Consider the following 19989-nt stretch of genomic DNA (forward strand, 5'->3'; position numbering starts at 1 on the left):
GTGATGTTATAACTGTCCCTATGTGTTATGTTATAACTGTCCTTATGTGTGATGTTATAACTGTCCCTACGTGTGATGTTATATCTGTCATTGTGTGTGATGTTATAACTGTCTCTGTGTGTGATGTTATAACTGTTTCTGTGTGTGATATTATACCTATCTCTGTGTGTGATGTTATAACTGTCCCTGTGTGTGATGTTATAACTGTCACTATGTGTGATGTTATAACTGTTCCTGTGTGTGATGTTATAACTGCCTCTGTGTGTGATGTTATAACTGTTCCTGTGTGTGATGTTATAACTGTCTCTGTGTGTGATGTTATAACTGTCCCTATGTGTGATGTTATACATGTCTCTGTGTGTGATGTTATAACTGTCCCTGTGTGTGATGTTATAACTGTCTCTGAGTGTGATGTTATAACTGTCCCTATGTGTTATGTTATAACTGTCCTTATGTGTGATGTTATAACTGTCCCTATGTGTGATGTTATAGCCGTCATTGTGTGTGATGTTATAACTGTCTCTGTGTGTGATGTTGTACCTGTCCCTGTGTGTGATGTTATAACTGGCTCTGTGTTTTGATGTTATAACTGGCCCTGTGTGAGTGATGTTATAACTGTCCCTGTGTGAGTGATGTTATAACTGTCCATGTGTGAGTGAGGTTATAACTGTCCCTGTGTGAGTGATGTTATAACTGGCTCTTTGTGTGATGTTATAACTGTCCCTGTGTACTCACCTAGTTGTACTCACCTATTTGTGCTTGCGGGGGTTGAGCTTTGGCTCTTTGGTCCCGCCTCTCAACTGTCAATGAACTGATGTACAGATTCCTGAGCCTACTGGGCTCTATCATATCTACATTTGAAACTGTGTATGGAGTCAGCCTCCACCACATCACTGGCTAATGCATTCCATCCGTTAACTACTCTGACACTGAAAAAGTTTCTTCTAACGTCTCTGTGGCTCATGTGGGTACTCAGTTTCCACCTGCGTCCCCTTGTTCGCGTCCCACCAGTGTTGAATAGTTTATCCTTGTTTACCCGGTCAATTTCTCTGAGGATTTTGTAGGTTGTGATCATGTCTCCCCTTACTCTTCTGTCTTCCAGTGTCGTAAGGTGCATTTCCCGCAGCCTTTCTTCGTAACTCATGCCTCTTAGTTCCGGGACTAGTCTAGTGGCATACCTTTGGACTTTTTCCAGCGTCGTCTTGTGCATGACACGATACGGGCTCCATGCTGGGGCCGCATACTCCAGGATTGGTCTTACATATGTGGTGTACAAGATTCTGAATGATTCCTTACACAGGTTCCTAAACGCTGTTCTGAAGTAAGCCAGCCTCGCATATGCCGCAGACGTAATTATTTTTATGTCGGCTTCAGGAGGCAGGTTTGGTGTGATATCAACTCCTAGATCTTTCTCTCTGTCCGTTTCATAAAGTACTTCATCTCCTATTCTGTATCACATGTGTGTGATGTTATACCTGTCCCTGTGTGTGATGTTATAACTGTCCCTCTGTGTGATGTTATAACTGTCCCTGTGTGTGATGTTATAACTATCCCTATGTGTGATGTGATAACTGTCCCTATGTGTGGTGTGAGTGATGTTATAACTGTCCCTGTTTGTGATGTTATAACTGTCGCAATGTTTGATGATATAACTGTCCCTGTGTGTGATGTTATACATGTCTCCGTCCGTGATGTTATAACTCTCACTATGTGTGATGTTATAACTGTCCCAATGTGTGATGTTATAACTGTCCCTGTGTGTGATGTTATAACTGTCCCTGTGTGTGATGTTATACATGTCTCCGTCCGTGATGTTATAACTCTCACTATGTGTGATGTTATAACTGTCCCTCTGTGTGATGTTATAACTGTCCCAATGTGTGATGTTATAACTGTCTCTGTGTGTGATGTTATAACTGTCTCTGTGTGTGGTGTTATAACATTCCCTGTGTGTGATATTATAACTGTCCCTATATGTGATGTTTTACCTGTATCTGTGTGTGATGTTATAACTCTCCCTGTGTATGATGTTATAACTGTTCTGTATGTGATGCTATAACTGTCCCTGTGTGTGATGTTATAACTGTCTCTGTGTGTGATGTTATAACTGTCCCTGTGTGTAATGTTATAACTGTCCTTATGTATGATGTTATAACTGTCCCTATGTGTGATTTTATGAATGTCCCTTTGTGTGATGTTATAACTGTCTCTGAGTGTGATGTTATAACTGTCCCTTAGAGTGATTTCTAACTGTCTTTATAAGTGATGTTTTAACTGTCCCTGTGTGTGATGTTATAACTGTCCATGAGTGTGATTTTATAACTGTCCCTGTGTGTGTGATGTTATAACTGTCCCTGTGTGTGATGTTATAACTGTCCCTGTGTGTGTGATGTTATAACTGTCCCTGTGTGTGTGATGTTATAACTGTCCCTGTGTGTGTGATGTTATAACTGTCCCTGTGTGTGATGTTATAACTGTCCCTGTGTGTGTGATGTTATAACTGTCCCTGTGTGTGTGATGTTATAACTGTCCCTGTGTGTGTGATGTTATAACTGTCCCTGTGTGTGTGATGTTATAACTGTCCCTGTGTGTGTGATGTTATAACTGTCCCTGTGCGTTATATTTTTCCAGTCCCTGTGTACTCACCTAGTTGTACTCACATAGTTGTTCTTGCGGGGGCTAAGCTCTGGCTGTTTGGTCTCGCCTCTCAATTGTCAGTCAACTGGTGTACAGGTTCCTGAGCCTACTGGGCTCTATCATATATTCACTTGAAACTGTGTATGGAGTCGGCCTCCACCACATCACTTCCTAATGTTTTCCATTTAATAACTACTCAACAATAAAAAAAATATCGTTAATATCTTTATTGCTCATTTAGGCACTCAATTTCTACCTGTGTCCCCCTAGTGCGTGTTCCCCCTATGTTAAATAGGCGGTCTTTGTTTACCCAATCAATTCCTGTGAGAATCTTGTATGCGGTGATCATGCCCCCCCTAACTTTCAGGTCTTCCGGCAACGTGAGGTTTAATTCCCGTAGTCTCTCCTCATAGCTCGTGCTCCTCAGTTCGAGCATTAGTCTGGTGACAAACCTCAGAACTTTCTCCAAGTTAGTTTTATGCTTTCCGAGATATGGACTGCATGCTGGAGCTGCATACTCCAGGATTGATCTGATCTACGTCGAATAAAAGGTTCTGAATGATTCCTAAACAAGTTTCTAAAGGCTATTCTTATGTTAGGCAACCTGGCATATGATGTTATTCTTTTTCTGTTGGCTTCGGGGGACAGGTCTGGCATGATATCAACCCCCAGGTCTTTTTTTCTCTGATTTTAGAAGAATTTCATCTCCCAAATGATACCTTGTATCTGGCCTCCTGCTCCCTGCACCTATCTTCATTACATTACATTTGCTCGGGTTAAACTCTAACAACCATTTGCTGGACCATCCTTTAGTTTGTCCAGGTCTTCATGAAGCCTCAAGCAGTCCTCCTCTGACTTAATCCTTCTCATAATTTTGGCGTCGTCAGCGAACATTGAGAGGAATGAGTCTATAACCTCTGGGAGATCATTTACGTATACAACCCGTTCTCGCACTTGCTTACAGTCAATATTGGCTTATTTAATAAGTGCAAATGTGACATACTAATTGATTGTGAATATTTTAGTTTACCTTGGAAAGCTTCATAGAAAACACCGACCTCACCTAACCTTCTTAGTATGTTAAGATAAGCATCTTATTGCTTCTTATTTACAAATATTACTTAACCTATCAACGGTATAGGTTAAATAATAATTGTAATTAAGAAACAATAAAATGCTTATCTTAACATACTAAGAAGGTTAGGTGAGGTCGGTGTTTTCTATGAAGCTTTTCAAGGTAAACTAAAATATTCACAATCAATTAGTATGTCACATATGCACATATTAAATAAGCCAATATTGACTATAAGCAAGTGCGAGAACGGGTTGACGTATATCAGAAACAGGACAGGTGCGAGTACAGAACCCTGTGGGACACTGCTTGTGAATTCTCGCCAATCTATGTCACCCTTCATAGTAACTCTTTGCTTCCTATTGCCTAGGTACTCCCTTATCCACTGGACCGGCCTTCAAGTTACTCTTGCCTGTTTCTCCAACTTATGTATCAGCCTCTTATGGGGGACTCTGTTAAATGCTTTCTGACAATCCAAGAAAATGCAGTCCAGCCAACCTTCTCTTTGTTGCTTAATCTTTGTCACCTGATCGTAGAATTCTATTGAACCTGTGTTGCAAGATTTACCCTCCCTGAACCCATTTTGGTGGTGTCACGAAGTCCCTTCTCTCCAGATGTGTTACTCACGATCTTCTCCAGCATCCTGCATGGTTTTCAAATTAAGGTCACTGGCCTGTTGTTCCGTGCCTCTTGTATGTCTCCCATTTTGTATATTGGGACTACAATAGCCGTTTTCCATATTTCTGGCAAGTCTCCCGTCTCTAGTGACCTACACCATCGAGTGGCAAGCAAAGTACTTCTGCACACTCTTTCAGTTCGCATAATGAAATTCCATCCGGACCAACAGCCTCTCTCACGTCCAGATCCATGAGATAACCTCATCTATGGTAATTCCAACAGATAACCTCTTTATAACAGATAACAGATTACCTCTTAACCTCATCTCTGTAATTTCGAACCTTTTCAAGGCCTCCTGGTTTTCTGCTACCTCTACTAGCTCAAGGATTTCATCTCCTTCTATTGCGAAGGTCTTCTGGAATCTCTTATTGAGTTCTTCAGACACCTCCTTGTCGTTATCTGTGTACCTGTCTTCACCCGTTATAAGTTTCGCCACCTGTTTTTTCACTGTTGTTTTGCTCCTGATATGGCTGTGGAGCAGCTTTGGTTCGGTCTTGGCTTTATTTGTTATATAATTTTCATACTGTTTCAGGTTCTCTTCTCACACTGACATACTCATTCCTGGCTGTCTGATATCTCTCTCTGCTTTCTACTCTTCTATTATTTCGGAAGTTCCTCCACACCCTTTTTGTTCCTTTCCTTTGCTTTCATGCATGCCCTATTAAACCATGGATTCTTCGTTAGTTTCTCATTTTTTCTTTTCGGCCGTGATGTTTGGACCGTTCATGTGTGATGTTAAACCTGTCCCCTGTGTGTGAGGTTAAACCTGTCCCCTGTGTGTGATGATAAACCTGTCCCCTGTGTGTGATGTTATACCTGTCCCCTGTGTGTGATGTTATACCTGTCCCCTGTGTGTGATGTTATACCTGTCCCCTGTGTGTGATGTTATACCTGTCCCCTGTGTGTGATGTTATACCTGTCCCCTGTGTGTGATGTTATACCTGTCCCCTGTGTGTGATGATAAACCTGTCCCCTGTGTGTGATGTTATACCTGTCCCCTGTGTGTGATGTTATACCTGTCCCCTGTGTGTGATGTTATACCTGTCCCCTGTGTGTGATGTTATACCTGTCCCCTGTGTGTGATGATAAACCTGTCCCCTGTGTGTGATGTTATACCTGTCCCCTGTGTGTGATGTTATACCTGTCCCTGTGTGTGATGTTATACCTGTCCCCTGTGTGTGATGATATACCTGTCCCTGTGTGTGATGATAAACCTGTCTCTGTGTGTGATGATAAACCTGTCCCTGTGTGTGATGTTATACCTGTCCCCTGTGTGTGATGTTATACCTGTCCCCTGTGTGTGATGTTATACCTGTCCCCTGTGTGTGATGATATACCTGTCCCTGTGTGTGATGATAAACCTGTCCCCTGTGTGTGATGTTATACCTGTCCCCTGTGTGTGATGTTATACCTGTCCCTGTGTGTGATGATAAACCTGTCCCTGTGCGTGATGATAAACCTGTCCCTGTGTGTGATGTTATACCTGTCCCCTGTGTGTGATGTTATACCTGTCCCCTGTGTGTGATGATAAACCTGTCTCTGTGTGTGATGATAAACCTGTCCCTGTGTGTGATGTTATACCTGTCCCTGTGTGTGATGATAAACCTGTCCCTGTGTGTGATGTTATACCTGTCCCTGTGTGTGATGATAAACCTGTCCCTGTGTGTGATGATAAACCTGTCCCTGTGTGTGATGTTATACCTGTCCCCTGTGTGTGATGTTATACCTGTCCCCTGTGTGTGACGTTACACCTGTCTCTGTGTGTGATGTAATACCTGTCCCTGTGTGTGATGTTATAACTGTCTCTGTGTGTGTGATGTTATAACTGTCCCTGTGTGTGATATTATAACTGTCCCTGTGTGTGTGATGTTATAACTGTCCATGAGTGTGATTTTATAACTGTCCCTGTGTGTGTGATGTTATAGCTGTCCCTGTGTGTGACGTTACACCTGTCTCTGTGTGTGATGTAATACCTGTCCCTGTGTGTGATGTTATAACTGTCCCTGTGTGTGATGCTATAACTGTCCCTGTGTGTGATGTTATAACTGTCCCTGTGTGTGATGTTATAACTGTCTCTGTGTGTGATGTTATAACTGTCCCTGTGTGTGATATTATAACTGTCCCTGTGTGTGTGATGTTATAACTGTCCATGAGTGTGATGTTATAACTGTCCCTGTGTGTGATGTTATAACTGTCCCTGTGTGTGTGATGTTATAACTGTCCCTGTGTGTGTGATGTTATAACTGTCCCTGTGTGTGTGATGTTATAACTGTCCATGAGTGTGATGTTATAACTGTCACTGTGTGTGATGTTATAACTGTCCCTGTGTGTGTGATGTTATAACTGTCCCTGTGTGTGTGATGTTATAACTGTCCCTGTGTGTGTGATGTTATAACTGTCCCTGTGTGTGTGATGTTATAACTGTCCATGAGTGTGATGTTATAACTGTCACTGTGTGTGATGTTATAACTGTCCCTGTGTGTGTGATGTTATAACTGTCCCTGTGTGTGTGATGTTATAACTGTCCCTGTGTGTGTGATGTTATAACTGTCCCTGTGTGTGTGATGTTATAACTGTCCATGAGTGTGATGTTATAACTGTCACTGTGTGTGATGTTATACCTGTCCCTGTGTGTGATGTTATAACTGTCCCTGTGTGTATGATGTTATAACTGTCCCTGTGTGTGATGTTATAACTGTCCCTGTGCGTTATATTTTTCCAGTCCCTGTGTACTCACCTAGTTGTACTCACATAGTTGTTCTTGCGGGGGCTAAGCTCTGGCTGTTTGGTCTCGCCTCTCAATTGTCAGTCAACTGGTGTACAGGTTCCTGAGCCTACTGGGCTCTATCATATATTCACTTGAAACTGTGTATGGAGTCGGCCTCCACCACATCACTTCCTAATGTTTTCCATTTAATAACTACTCAACAATAAAAAAAATATCGTTAATATCTTTATTGCTCATTTAGGCACTCAATTTCTACCTGTGTCCCCCTAGTGCGTGTTCCCCCTATGTTAAATAGGCGGTCTTTGTTTACCCAATCAATTCCTGTGAGAATCTTGTATGCGGTGATCATGCCCCCCCTAACTTTCAGGTCTTCCGGCAACGTGAGGTTTAATTCCCGTAGTCTCTCCTCATAGCTCGTGCTCCTCAGTTCGAGCATTAGTCTGGTGACAAACCTCAGAACTTTCTCCAAGTTAGTTTTATGCTTTCCGAGATATGGACTGCATGCTGGAGCTGCATACTCCAGGATTGATCTGATCTACGTCGAATAAAAGGTTCTGAATGATTCCTAAACAAGTTTCTAAAGGCTATTCTTATGTTAGGCAACCTGGCATATGATGTTATTCTTTTTCTGTTAGCTTCGGGGGACAGGTCTGGCATGATATCAACCCCAGGTCTTTTTTTCTCTGATTTTAGAAGAATTTCATCTCCCAAATGATACCTTGTATCTGGCCTCCTGCTCCCTGCACCTATCTTCATTACATTACATTTGCTCGGGTTAAACTCTAACAACCATTTGCTGGACCATCCTTAAGTTTGTCCAGGTCTTCATGAAGCCTCAAGCAGTCCTCCTCTGACTTAATCCTTCTCATAATTTTGGCGTCGTCAGCGAACATTGAGAGGAATGAGTCTATAACCTCTGGGAGATCATTTACGTATACAACCCGTTCTCGCACTTGCTTTTAGTCAATATTGGCTTATTTAATAAGTGCAAATGTGACATACTAATTGATTGTGAATATTTTAGTTTACCTTGGAAAGTTTCATAGAAAACACCGACCTCACCTAACCTTCTTAGTATGTTAAGATAAGCATCTTATTGCTTCTTATTTACAAATATTACTTAACCTATCAACGGTATAGGTTAAGTAATAATTGTAATTAAGAAACAATAAAATGCTTATCTTAACATACTAAGAAGGTTAGGTGAGGTCGGTGTTTTCTATGAAGCTTTTCAAGGTAAACTAAAATATTCACAATCAATTAGTATGTCACCTATGCACATATTAAATAAGCCAATATTGACTATAAGCAAGTGCGAGAACGGGTTGACGTATATCAGAAACAGGACAGGTGCGAGTACAGAACCCTGTGGGACACTGCTTGTGAATTCTCGCCAATCTATGTCACCCTTCATAGTAACTCTTTGCTTCCTATTGCCTAGGTACTCCCTTATCCACTGGACCGGCCTTCAAGTTACTCTTGCCTGTTTCTCCAACTTATGTATCAGCCTCTTATGGGGGACTCTGTTAAATGCTTTCTGACAATCCAAGAAAATGCAGTCTAGCCAACCTTCTCTTTCCTGCTTAATCTTTGTCACCTGATCGTAGAATTCTATTGAACCTGTGTTGCAAGATTTACCCTCCCTGAACCCATTTTGGTGGTGTCACGAAGTCCCTTCTCTCCAGATGTGTTACTCACGATCTTCTCCATCATCTTGCATGGTTTTCAAATTAAGGTCACTGGCCTGTTGTTCCGTGCCTCTTGTATGTCTCCCATTTTGTATATTGGGACTACAATAGCCGTTTTCCATATTTCTGGCAAGTCTCCCGTCTCTAGTGACCTACACCATCGAGAGTGGCAAGCAAAGTACTTCTGCACACTCTTTCAGTTCGCATAATGAAATTCCATCCGGACCAACAGCCTCTCTCACGTCCAGATCCATGAGATAACCTCATCTATGGTAATTCCAACAGATAACCTCTTTATAACAGATAACAGATTACCTCTTAACCTCATCTCTGTAATTTCGAACCTTTTCAAGGCCTCCTGGTTTTCTGCTACCTCTCCTAGCTCAAGGATTTCATCTCCTTCTATTGCGAAGGTCTTCTGGAATCTCTTATTGAGTTCTTCAGACACCTCTTTGTCGTTATCTGTGTACCTGTCTTCACCCGTTATAAGTTTCGCCACCTGTTTTTTCACTGTTGTTTTGCTCCTGATATGGCTGTGGAGCAGCTTTGGTTCGGTCTTGGCTTTATTTGTTATATAATTTTCATACTGTTTCAGGTTCTCTTCTCACACTGACATACTCATTCCTGGCTGTCTGATATCTCTCTCTGCTTTCTACTCTTCTATTATTTCGGAAGTTCCTCCACACCCTTTTTGTTCCTTTCCTTTGCTTTCATGCATGCCCTATTAAACCATGGATTCTTCGTTAGTTTCTCATTTTTTCTTTTCGGCCGTGATGTTTGGACCGTTCATGTGTGATGTTAAACCTGTCCCCTGTGTGTGATGTTAAACCTGTCCCCTGTGTGTGATGATAAACCTGTCCCCTGTGTGTGATGTTATACCTGTCCCCTGTGTGTGATGTTATACCTGTCCCCTGTGTGTGATGTTATACCTGTCCCCTGTGTGTGATGTTATACCTGTCCCCTGTGTGTGATGATAAACCTGTCCCCTGTGTGATGTTATACCTGTCCCCTGTGTGTGATGTTATACCTGTCCCCTGTGTGTGATGTTATACCTGTCCCCTGTGTGTGATGTTATACCTGTCCCCTGTGTGTGATGATAAACCTGTCCCCTGTGTGTGATGTTATACCTGTCCCCTGTGTGTGATGATAAACCTGTCCCCTGTGTGTGATGTTATACCTGTCCCCTGTGTGTGATGTTATACCTGTCCCCTGTGTGTGATGTTATACCTGTCCCCTGTGTGTGATGTTATACCTGTCCCCTGTGTGTGATGATATACCTGTCCCTGTGTGTGATGATAAACCTGTCCCCTGTGTGTGATGATAAACCTGTCTCTGTGTGTGATGATAAACCTGTCCCTGTGTGTGATGATAAACCTGTCCCCTGTGTGTGATGATAAACCTGTCCCCTGTGTGTGATGTTATACCCGTCCCCTGTGTGTGATGATAAACCTGTCCCCTGTGTGTGATGATAAACCTGTCTCTGTGTGTGATGATAAACCTGTCCCTGTGTGTGATGATATACCTGTCCCCTGTGTGTGATGATAAACCTGTCCCTGTGTGTGATGATAAACCTGTCCCCTGTGTGTGATGTTATACTTGTCCCCTGTGTGTGATGATAAACCTGTCCCCTGTGTGTGATGATAAACCTGTCTCTGTGTGTGATGATAAACCTGTCCCCTGTGTGTGATGATAAACCTGTCTCTGTGTGTGATGTTATAACTGTCCCTGTGTGTGACGTTACACCTGTCTCTGTGTGTGATGTAATACCTGTCCCTGTGTGTGATGTTATAACTGTCCCTGTGTGTGATGTTATAACTGTCCGTGTGTGTGATGTTATAACTGTCCCTGTGTGTGATGTTATAACTGTCCCTGTGTGTGATGTTATAACTGTCTCTGTGTGTGATGTTATAACTGTCTCTGTGTGTGATGTTATAACTGTCCCTGAATGTGATGTTATACCTGTCTTTGTGTGTGTGATGTTATATCTGTCCCTGTGTGTGATATTATAACTGTCCCTGTGTGTGATGTTATAACTGTCTCTGTGTGTGATGTTATAACTGTCTCTGTGTGTGATGTTATAACTGTCCATGAGTGTGATTTTATAACTGTCCCTGTGTGTGTGATGTTATAACTGTCCCTGTGTGTGATGTTATAACTGTCCCTGTGTGCGTGATGTTATAACTGTCCCTGTGTGTGTGATGTTATAACTGTCCCTGTGTGTGTGATGTTATAACTGTCCCTGTGCGTTATATTTTTCCAGTCCCTGTGTACTCACCTAGTTGTACTCACATAGTTGTTCTTGCGGGGGCTAAGCTCTGGCTGTTTGGTCTCGCCTCTCAATTGTCAGTCAACTGGTGTACAGGTTCCTGAGCCTACTGGGCTCTATCATATATTCACTTGAAACTGTGTATGGAGTCGGCCTCCACCACATCACTTCCTAATGTTTTCCATTTAATAACTACTCAACAATAAAAAAAATATCGTTAATATCTTTATTGCTCATTTAGGCACTCAATTTCTACCTGTGTCCCCCTAGTGCGTGTTCCCCCTATGTTAAATAGGCGGTCTTTGTTTACCCAATCAATTCCTGTGAGAATCTTATATGCGGTGATCATGCCCCCCTAACTTTCAGGTCTTCCGGCAACGTGAGGTTTAATTCCCGTAGTCTCTCCTCATAGCTCGTGCTCCTCAGTTCGAGCATTAGTCTGGTGACAAACCTCAGAACTTTCTCCAAGTTAGTTTTATGCTTTCCGAGATATGGACTGCATGCTGGAGCTGCATACTCCAGGATTGATCTGATCTACGTCGAATAAAAGGTTCTGAATGATTCCTAAACAAGTTTCTAAAGGCTATTCTTATGTTAGGCAACCTGGCATATGATGTTATTCTTTTTATGTTGGCTTCGGGGGACAGGTCAGGCATGATATCAACCCCCAGGTATTTTTTTCTCTGATTTTAGAAGAATTTCATCTCCCAAATGATACCTTGTATCTGGCCTCCTGCTCCCTGCACCTATCTTCATTACATTACATTTGCTCGGGTTAAACTCTAACAACCATTTGCTGGACCATCCTTAAGTTTGTCCAGGTCTTCATGAAGCCTCAAGCAGTCCTCCTCTGACTTAATCCTTCTCATAATTTTGGCGTCGTCAGCGAACATTAAGAGGAATGAGTCTATAACCTCTGGGAGATCATTTACGTATACAACCCGTTCTCGCACTTGCTTTTAGTCAATATTGGCTTATTTAATAAGTGCAAATGTGACATACTAATTGATTGTGAATATTTTAGTTTACCTTGGAAAGCTTCATAGAAAACACCGACCTCACCTAACCTTCTTAGTATGTTAAGATAAGCATCTTATTGCTTCTTATTTACAAATATTACTTAACCTATCAACGGTATAGGTTAAGTAATAATTTTAATTAAGAAACAATAAAATGCTTATCTTAACATACTAAGAAGGTTAGGTGAGGTCGGTGTTTTCTATGAAGCTTTTCAAGGTAAACTAAAATATTCACAATCAATTAGTATGTCACATATGCACATATTAAATAAGCCAATATTGACTAAAAGCAAGTGCGAGAACGGGTTGACGTATATCAGAAACAGGACAGGTGCGAGTACAGAACCCTGTGGGACACTGCTTGTGAATTCTCGCCAATCTATGTCACCCTTCATAGTAACTCTTTGCTTCCTATTGCCTAGGTACTCCCTTATCCACTGGACCGGCCTTCAAGTTACTCTTGCCTGTTTCTCCAACTTATGTATCAGCCTCTTATGGGGGACTCTGTTAAATGCTTTCTGACAATCCAAGAAAACGCAGTCTAGCCAACCTTCTCTTTCTTGCTTAATCTTTGTCACCTGATCGTTGAATTCTATTGAACCTGTGTTGCAAGATTTACCCTCCCTGAACCCATTTTGGTGGTGTCACGAAGTCCCTTCTCTCCAGATGTGTTACTCACGATCTTCTCCATCATCCTGCATGGTTTTCAAATTAAGGTCACTGGCCTGTTGTTCCGTGCCTCTTGTATGTCTCCCATTTTGTATATTGGGACTACAATAGCCGTTTTCCATATTTCTGGCAAGTCTCCCGTCTCTAGTGACCTACACCATCGAGAGTGGCAAGCAAAGTACTTCTGCACACTCTCTCAGTTCGCATAATGAAATTCCATCCGGACCAACAGCCTATCTCACGTCCAGATCCATGAGATAACCTCATCTATGGTAATTCCAACAGATAACCTCTTTATAACAGATAACAGATTACCTCTTAACCTCATCTCTGTAATTTCGAACCTTTTCAAGGCCTCCTGGTTTTCTGCTACCTCTCCTAGCTCAAGGATTTCATCTCCTTCTATTGCGAAGGTCTTCTGGAATCTCTTATTGAGTTCTTCAGACACCTCTTTGTCGTTATCTGTGTACCTGTCTTCACCCGTTATAAGTTTCGCCACCTGTTTTTTCACTGTTGTTTTGCTCCTGATATGGCTGTGGAGCAGCTTTGGTTCGGTCTTGGCTTTATTTGTTATATAATTTTCATACTGTTTCAGGTTCTCTTCTCACACTGACATACTCATTCCTGGCTGTCTGATATCTCTCTCTGCTTTCTACTCTTCTATTATTTCGGAAGTTCCTCCACACCCTTTTTGTTCCTTTCCTTTGCTTTCATGCATGCCCTATTAAACCATGGATTCTTCGTTAGTTTCTCATTTTTTCTTTTCGGCCGTGATGTTTGGACCGTTCATGTGTGATGTTAAACCTGTCCCCTGTGTGTGATGTTATACCTGTCCCCTGTGTGTGATGTTATACCTGTCCCCTGTGTGTGATGTTATACCTTTCCCCTGTGTGTGATGTTATACCTGTCCCCTGTGTGTGATGTTATACCTGTCCCCTGTGTGTGATGTTATACCTGTCCCCTGTGTGTGATGATAAACCTGTCCCCTGTGTGTGATGTTATACCTGTCCCCTGTGTGTGATGTTATACCTGTCCCCTGTGTGTGATGTTATACCTGTCCCCTGTGTGTGATGTTATACCTGTCCCCTGTGTGTGATGTTATACCTGTCCCCTGTGTGTGATGTTATACCTATCCCCTGTGTGTGATGTTATACCTATCCCCTGTGTGTGATGTTATACCTGTCCCCTGTGTGTGATGATAAACCTGTCCCCTGTGTGTGATGATAAACCTGTCTCTGTGTGTGATGATAAACCTGTCTCTGTGTATGATGTTATACCTGTCCCTGTGTATGATGTTATACCTGTCCCTGTGTATGATGTTATACCTGTCCCTGTGTATGATGTTATACCTGTCCTTGTGTACTCACCTAATTGTGCTTGCAGGGGTTAAGCTTTAGCTCTTTGGTCCCGCCTCTCATCTGTCAATCAACTGGTCTACAGATTCCTGAGCCTACTGGGCTCTATCATATCTACATTTGAAACTGTGTATGGAGTCAACCTCCACCACATCACTTCCTAGTGCATTCCATTTATTAACTTCTCTGACACTGAAAAAATTCTTTCTAACGTCTCTGTGGCTCATCTGGGTACTAAGTTTCCACCTGTGTCCCCATGTTCGTGTCCCCCCCCCCCCATGCTGAAGAGTTTGTCTTTGTCCACCCTGTCAATTCCCCTGAGAATTTTGTAGGTGGTTATCATGTCTCCCCTTACTCTTCTGTTCTCCAGGGATGTGAGGTTCAGCTCCTTTAGCCTTTCCTCGTAGCTCAATCCTCTCAGTTCCGAGACGAGCCTGGTGGCATACCACTGAATCTTCTCTAACTTTGTCTTGTGTTTAACTAGGTATGGACTCCAGGCTGGAGATGCATACTCCAGGATTGGTCTTACATAAGTGGTATAAAGGGTTCTGAAAGATTCCTTTCACAAGTTTTTAAAGGCAGTTCTTATGTTGGCCAGTCTAGCATATGCCGCTGATGATATTCTTTTGATGTGGGCCTCTGGGGACAGTTCGGTGTGATATCAACCCCCAGATCCTTCTCTCTATTTGACTCTTGCAGGATTTCTCTCTATTTGACTCTTGCATCTTGTGTGTGATGTTAAACCTGTCCCTGTGTGTTGTCGGGGTGTCTCTCTCTCTAGCCAGTCACCACCAAGTATTAGTAGTGATAAACGTTACTTACTGTAGCCCCCACGGATCTGCACTCGATCCTCACGGTGCCACTGTTCACCAGGAGAGTCTCTCAGTCTGTCTCCGGCTGGCCTCATAGCCTAAAGACGAGTGAGAACACGATCACTTCACTTGATCATGTGCCCGCCCCGATAGAGGGCTCTGCCGTTCACTATAGTTCGCCAACTGGTGTTTACTGTGTCCAGTAACACCTCAGTGGAATAGTAGTAATATAGTAGTGGCCCCAGGAAATACTAATCAATTTGGTAACAGGTAAAGTATATGTTTAAATCACTCACTCTTAGATAGTCTCAATAGCAACAAGGTAATGGAGGGTTGACACAAACACGGCGGTGGTTTTGCAGTTTACTGAAAAGATCAAAGAATCATAACTTTGCATCAACAACATGGCAAAGGAATAAATGAGCAGCCTTCTCTCCGCCTCTTCACAATTCTGGAACACTCCGGGAATGGCAACACTCCCAGTTGACGTGCGTTCTCATGCTCCACATGCAGTGTTATCGAACGTTTGGCAACTCTCGAGATGCCACACCCACTCACACTCCTCACTGTTCCTCACACTGCTCACTTCCTCACTATACTCACACTATTGGCGTGTGGCGCCTATTATTCCCTCGTATTCACAGTATATCACAACACTGGCATAATCACAGTTAACCACTAGACATATGAATATACTATTTAATAACTCCAGTATATATAGTTCACTTTATCAATATTTATAATAACGAAGTAACTCTAGGCACACAGCCTTACACTATTATAATTAATTAAATTGTATATTTATATATATAACCTCTGGCACGAACTTATAATATAAATGACATATAAATATAAATGTCCTCGTCACAGTAATCTCTTCATCAAACCACAGGTGCAATCACACACCATACATATATCTCGTGAGAGGTCTATAGCATCTCCCTTCACAACTGTGTCTTACTAGAAACATAGACATTGGTGAGCCCTGCTCACGACATAGAAGATACTCTGGCTAATCGGTAACTAAAGGGGAATGGGAGGGAAAACTGAATTACCTACTTCCACCATAAATGATGTGGACTCGTCCTCTGTTGAGGGTTGAATTGAAGCTCCTGGTCCCGGCTCACGACTTGCTGTAGGGAACACCCCCACACACACTGATGCTCTTCCCAGGACCTCAACCAACACCCAAAAACGCGTCTTCTCCGTATTGCTTCTCTCTGCAGGCTCCGTGCTCCTCCACAACCTCTTGAAGGGTTGGAGTTGGTCTCCTGGGCGTGGCCTCCTCCTCACAACTACGTCTGCAGTCCTTACTCACGGCTGCAGTCGTTCGTATTCCCAGCTAGTTTGTTCTTCTCCTTCCTCACAGGGAACTGGCCCAGCCACTACGTCATCACCCGACTGGTGAAACTGTACAGTCGTCCCTGACGTCACTGCCCAAGCTTCACTCTTGCTAAGCACCTGCCACTGGAGCACTTGTTGCTCGTTTCCCGTCAATTCCTTCTTCTGTCCGCCTCACGGAGTTTAGGAAGACCTCACAGGATGCTCGCAGACCACTGGTGATGTGTATATTCACCGGAGAGGCGCGAATACTGTCAGACTGACAGGACGACCCTATCGCACGGCCGCCCTTGACGACGTGTCGTATCTAACTCCTGGCGCCACAGGGGTGCACGGCCCGGACCTACCTCCACTCGTGACGTCACACTTGCCAGGGGCGTTTCTCATTGGCTCCCTGTACCACGTCACCGTTCTTGGCCAATCTGGTGCCACTGACATCATAACATTTTGGCGCGAAAACGTAGGAGTCGGCGCCATCTTGGCGTCCAAAAGGGCCTAAGCCACTGGCCAAAACACTCTTCTTTAGTTAATTTCTCTCCTATGCGAGAACACCTCATGCTCCCACATATGTCAAATTGTTCTCCGGAAAGCAGAGAACGTTCGGGTAAAGTAGATATGACTCTTACAGCTGGCGTCGGAGAAATATAAGGGGGGGGGGACACCGTCACAGTGTGATGTTATACCTGTCCCTGTGTGTGATGATAAACCTGTCCCCTGTGTGTGATGATAAACCTGTCCCCTGTGTGTGATGTTAAACCTGTCCCCTGTGTGCGATTATATACCTGTCCCTGTGCGTGATGATATACCTATCCATGTGTATGCTGATATAACTGTCCCTGTGTGTGATGTTATAACTGTCTTTGTGTGTGATGTTATGACTGTCCCTGTGTGTGATGTTATAACTGTCCCTGTGTGTGATGTTATAACTGTCCCTGTGTGTGATGTTATAACTGTCCCTGTGTGTGATGTTATAACTATCCCTGTGTGTGATGTTACACCTGTCCCTGTGTGTGATGTTAAACCTGTCCCTGTGTGTGATGTTATACGTCCCCTGTGCCACAGGTGTTGTTGTTCCTGAACATCCCCAGTGTCACAGGTGTTGTTCCTGAACATCCCAATGCCAGAAATATTCGTTCTGATCCTCTTTAGTGCCATAGAAGTTTTCCTAATCGTCTCCCGAACCACAGGTGTTTTTCCTCGATATTCCCTCAGTGCCACATGTGTTGCTCGTAATCCTCCTCAGTGCCGCAGGTGTTGTTCCTAAACGACTCTAATGCCACATGAGTTGTTCCTCGATCTTCCCAAGTGCCACAGGTGTTGCTAATAATCGTCCCCAGTGCTATAGGTGTTGTTTCTAATCTTTCCAGTGCCACAGGTTTTGTTACTGAACATCCCCAGAGCCACGGGTGTTGTTCCTGATCGTCCCCAGTACCAGAGGCGTTGTCCCTAATCCTTCCAGTGCCACAGGTGTTGTTTCTGAATATCCCCAGAGCTACAGGTGTTGTTTCTGAACATCCCCAGAGCCACAGGTGTTGTTCCTGATCTTCCCCAGTGCCACAGATGTTAATCCTAATCATCCTCAGTGCAACAGACGTTGTTCCTAATCATCCCTAGGGCCTTAGGTGTAGCTCCTAATCGTCTCCAGTGCCACAGGTGTTGTTCCCATCGTTGCCAGTGCCACAGATATTGTTCCTGCTCGTCCCCAATGTCAGAGGTGTTGTTGCTAATCGTCTCCAGTGCCACAGGTGTTGTTCCTCCGTCGTCTTTAGTGCCACACTTGTTATTACTAGTCGCCTTCGGGGCCACAGATGTTGTTCCCTATCGTCCCCAGTTCCACAGATGTTTTCCCTGATCGTCCCCAGTGCTACAGGTGTTATTTGTAAAATCCATAGTGAAACAGGTGTTGTTCAATATCGTCCAGAGTGCCACAGGTGTTGTTCCTAAAAGACGCCAGTGCCACAGGTGTTGTTCCTAATCGTTGCAGTGCCACAGGTGTTATTCCTAATCATCCCTAGTACCACAGGTGTTGTTCCTAATCATCCCCAGTACCACAGGTGTTGTTTCTAATCCTCCCAGGTCCACAGGTGTTGTTCTTGATCATCTCCAGAACCACAGGTGTTGTTCCCGATTAACCCCAGTGCCACATGTATTTTTCCTGATCGTCACCAGTGCCAAAGGCGTTGTTCCTAATCGTCTCCAGTGCAACAGGTGTTGTTCCTAATCATCCTCAGTGCAACAGACGTTGTTCCTAATCATCCCCTGGGTCATAGGTGTAGTTCCTAATCGTCCCCAGTGCCACAGATGGTGTTCCTAATAGTTAACAGTGCCACAGGTGTTGTTCCTAATAGTCGACAGCGCCACAGGTGTTGTTCCTGATCGTCCTTATTATCACAGGTATTTTTCCTGATCGACCCCAGTGCCACAGGTGCTTTTCCTAATCGCCCTTATTGCCACAGGTGTTTTCCCTAATCAACCCCAGTGGCACAGGTGTTGTTCCTAATAGGTACCAATGATACAGGCATTGTTCCTAATCGTCCCCAGTGCGACAGGTGTTGTTCGTAATCTTCCTAAGTGCCACTGATGTTGTTCCTAATCTTCCCCAGGACCATAGATATAGTTCCTAATCGTCTCCAGTGCCATAGGTGTTGTTCCTCGATCTTCCCAAGTGCCACAGGTGTTGTTCCTAATCCTCCCTAGGGCCATAGGTGTTGTTCCTAATCCTCCCTAGGGCCATAGGGGCTGTTCCTAATCCTCCCTAGGGCCATAGGTGTTGTTCCTAATCCTCCCTAGGGCCATAGGTGTTGTTCCTAATCCTCCCTAGGGCCATAGGTGTTGTTCCTAATCCTCCCTAGGGCCATAGGTGTTGTTCCTAATCGTCTCCAGTGCCACAGGAGTTGTTCCTAATTATCCCAGTGACACAGGTGTTGTTTCTGAACATCCCCAGTACAACAGATGTTGCTCCTAATCATGTTGCTCATTCAACACCTGTGGCTCCCAGAGCCACAGGTGTTGTTCCCGATCGTTTCCAGTACCAGAGGAGGTGTTCCTAATCGTCTCCAGTGCTACAGGTGACTCAGCATACACTACTCCGCTGGTATGAAGTTCTCTCACTCACTTCTCCCTGACAATCGTTGTAGTTCTCCCACACAAACGTTGTAGTTCTCCCACACAAACGTTGCAGCTCTCCCACACAAACGTTGTAGTTCTCCCACACAAACGTTGTAGTTCTCCCACACAAACGTTGTAGTTCTCCCACACAAACGTTGTAGTTCTCCCACACAAACGTTGTAGTTCTCCCACACAATCGTTGTAGTTCTCCCACACAAACGTTGTAGTTCTCCCACACAAACGTTGTAGTTCTCCCACACAATCGTTGTAGTTCTCCCACACAAACGTTGTAGTTCTCCCACACAAACGTTGTAGTTCTCCCATACAAACCCCCGAAATCTCTAACGTGAGGACGCTCACTCACTGGAGCTCAAAATGGCGCTCCATAGGCCGCCTACAAAAAAACAGGCGGTGTGCCTTGCAAGGCTTCTTCCGCTCCTGACTTGAGGTGACATAGCCGCCTGGCTGGCAGGTTCCTTACATAAACACCTGCTTAGTTCCCTCCACTTGAAGGAGCACACAGTTAGGGGTGTCTCCTCTGCCAGGAGCTCAACAAAGCCCTCCTCCCTGACTTCTGTGACTCAAGTAAGGTCATGACATCCCGCGAGCATCACAT

General features: G+C 43.8%; 1 protein-coding gene across 1 annotated transcript in view; it reads left to right on the forward strand.

Moving 5' to 3' along the window:
• Window positions 1-19989, forward strand: part of LOC123756312 (dynein beta chain, ciliary-like) — a 225836-nt gene that overhangs the window by 42222 nt on the left and 163625 nt on the right. The window lies entirely within an intron of this gene.

The sequence above is a fragment of the Procambarus clarkii genome, chromosome 25, assembly GCF_040958095.1.
Source record: "Procambarus clarkii isolate CNS0578487 chromosome 25, FALCON_Pclarkii_2.0, whole genome shotgun sequence".
In the NCBI taxonomy this organism is placed as follows: domain Eukaryota; kingdom Metazoa; phylum Arthropoda; class Malacostraca; order Decapoda; family Cambaridae; genus Procambarus; species Procambarus clarkii.